Genomic DNA, 3,545 nt, shown 5'->3' on the forward strand with positions numbered 1-3,545 from the left:
CCACCTTCAATCAATACATTGGTGTCATCTGCAAATACACTCCTGGATATGGAAAAAAGAACACATTGACACCGGTGTGTCAGACCCACCATACTTGCTCCGGACACTGCGAGAGGGCTGTACAAGCAATGATCACACGCACGGCACAGCGGACACACCAGGAACCGCGGTGTTGGCCTTCAAATGGCGCTAGCTGCGCAACATTTGTGCACTGCCGCCGTCAGTGTCAGCCAGTTTGCTGTGGCATACGGAGCTCCATCACAGTCTTTAACACTGGTAGCATGCCGCGACAGTGTGGATGTGAACTGTATGTGCAGTTGACGGACTTTGAGCGAGGGCGTATAGTGGGCATGCGGGAGGCCGGGTGGACGTACCGCCGAATTGCTCAACACGTGGGGCGTGAGGTCTCCACAGTACATCGATGTTGTCGCCAGTGGTCGGCGGAAGGTGCACGTGCCCGTCGACCTGGGACCGGACCGCAGCGACGCACGGATGCACGCCAAGACCGTAGGATCCTACGCAGTGCCGTAGGGGACCGCACCGCCACTTCCTAGCAAATTAGAGACACTGTTGCTCCTGGGGTATCGGCGAGGACCATTCGCAACCGTCTCCATGAAGCTGGGCTACGGTCCCGCACACCGTTAGGCCGTCTTCCGCTCACGCCCCAACATCGTGCAGCCCGCCTCCAGTGGTGTCGCGACAGGCGAGAATGGAGGGACGAATGGAGCCGTGTCGTCTTCAGCGATGAGAGACACTTCCGCCTTGGTGCCAATGATGGTCATATGCGTGTTTGGCGCCGTGCAGGTGAGCGCCACAATCAGGACTGCATACGACCGAGGCACACAGGGCCAACACCCGGCATCGTGGTGTGGGGAGCGATCTCCTACACTGGCCGTACACCACTGGTGATCGTCGAGGGGACACTGAATAGTGAACGGTACATCCAAACCGTCATCGAACCCATCGTTCTACCATTCCTAGACCGGCAAGGGAACTTGCTGTTCCGACAGGACAATGCACGTCCGAATGTATCCCGTGCCACCCAACGTGCTCTAGAAGGTGTAAGTCAACTACCCTGGCCAGCAAGATCTCCGGATCTGTCCCCCATTGAGCATGTTTGGGACTGGATGAAGCGTCGTCTCACGCGGTCTGCACGTCCAGCACGAACGCTGGTCCAACTGAGGCGCCAGGTGGAAATGGCATGGCAAGCCGTTCCACAGGACTACATCCAGCATCTCTACGATCGTCTCCATGGGAGAATAGCAGCCTGCATTGCTGCGAAAGGTGGATATACACTGTACTAGTGCCGACATTGTGCATGCTCTGTTGCCTGTGTCTATGTGAATGTGGTTCTGTCAGTGTGATCATGTGATGTATCTGACCCCAGGAATGTGTCAATAAAGTTTCCCCTTCCTGGGACAATGAATTCACGGTGTTCTTATTTCAATTTCCAGGAGTGTAGAACTGGTTTGGAGTGTCGAACATGTAGATGGAAACACAAAGTTATCTGTCAAATGTAGTACCTAATAAAATGACTCTTGCCCCCCCCCCCCCCCAAAAAAAAAAATTTTGGTGCAAATCACTTGTCGGCTGTATTTACTGTAACAATTTCAAAGTTCCAAACTAGTTTTTGCGTGACACTTTGGGGTAGCCTATGTCAGAGATTCGAAAATATGAAAAAGTGCAATAGAAAACGAAAAAAAGTACTAGTGGCTGTTACTTCATATGTCGATACCGAATAAACGTAAATAAAGGGGAATCTAAGCTATGACACTGCCAGGAAAAAAGCACAATACCATTTCTGTTCATATCTTTAACCCAGGTTGTTGGCATATCTGTAAAGAATTTTAAAACATAAATTTATCTGCTCTTAATGATAACTTCGATACTGACATAGCTGTTATTCACTTGTAGATATTTCTTAGTAAGACAATTTAATTATTGTATCTTACTCATATTCTGTCTGTATCTGATATATGGTATTCCTCTATGTGAAGTATGTACCACAATATTTTAATTGCTTGTAACAAGTCGTTTATTCACCTGTAGGTACTTCTACTTAGTAAGATAATTTAATTATCGTATGTAATTCATATTCTGAATGTATCTCTTATATGTAGTCTGCTATGTGTAGTATGACCACCACTGTCATCTCTCATCGCACACGACCTTTTTATATTTTGTCTATATATCCTATATGTATTCTGCTATGTGAGTTATGTAACATTACCGTCATCTCTCATCAAACACTGTCTTAACATAATTTTCAAATTGACTTGTCCTATATCACGATGTGATTTGCTGTGCAAATTTTATGATCTACAGGACCAATAATAAACAAATAAAATAAATCATGCAGTAAAAATTATTTATTCCATAGCACCAACAGTTCAACTGAATTTACTACAGCCAGTGTAGCAACTCTGCATCTTTCTCTTTCTTTGGTGATTCACTTGCCAGAATTACATCTGGTCATTTATTTATTTTTTTCATCTGTGGAACATTGTATGGATGTCATCAGTTTATAATACATGAGCACACATTTACATTTACAATGAAACAGGTTTCTCATATTTTGTGTAGTTTTCATAACTAGTCATACACACATTTGTAATTACATCATATTTTGGTGATAATATCATATGTTGCTAATAATCTACAACTATGTTAAATATTCTTTTACAGTATAACAACTTTTACTTACTAAGAAGATTTTAAGCTTTTGTCTGAAAGTGAGGAGTTCATTTATTTCTTTAATTTCCTGTGGTAATTTGTTATACAGTTTTATCCCACTATAAAATATACTATTTGCGTTTTTGCCTTGTTCTTTCTATCTAGGTGGAGGTGGTGACAAGCTCTTGTTTCATGGTCATGTATTAGGCTGTTTGTGTTGTACATGTTGAGATTTTTCTTAATGAACATTATGTTCAGAAAGATATACTCACAAGAAACAGTTAGAATTCCTAGCTTTCTAAATAATTCTAGACAGCGAGCCCTGTTGTTGCTGTTTGTTATTATCCTTATAGCTCTTTTTTGTACTTTGAACACAGTTTGTATGTTACTGGCACTTGTTCCGCAAAACATGATCACATAGCTGAGGACTGAGTGTAGATATCCGTAATATGTTATTTTAAGACAGGTATTATTGCATACTGGTGCAAGGATTCTAAGAGCATAGCATGCTGTGGATAATTTCTTTACCAAAATATTGACATGGTTTGTCCATTTCAGTTGGCTGTCTACATTCATCCCTAAGAATTTGGTACTTGTTACACATTCTAATTCATTATTATTAACTTTTGTTCTAGTGGCATTGTGTTTTTCGTTCAATTGGAAGTTAATATAGTTAGTTTTCTTTACATTTAGGGTTACTTTATTTCTTAATGACCAGTTGTTAGTAAGTTGCTGTCATCAGCAAAAAGTATTTTTTCTCCATGTCTGATACTTTGTGGAAAGTCGTTAATGTATTTAAGAGACAATATTGGGCCTAATACACTTCCCTGTGGGATGCCTATATTCACATGTTCTGGACCAGACAGAACAGG

Source organism: Schistocerca piceifrons, chromosome 2, assembly GCF_021461385.2.
Source record: "Schistocerca piceifrons isolate TAMUIC-IGC-003096 chromosome 2, iqSchPice1.1, whole genome shotgun sequence".
NCBI classification, from domain to species: Eukaryota; Metazoa; Arthropoda; class Insecta; order Orthoptera; family Acrididae; genus Schistocerca; species Schistocerca piceifrons.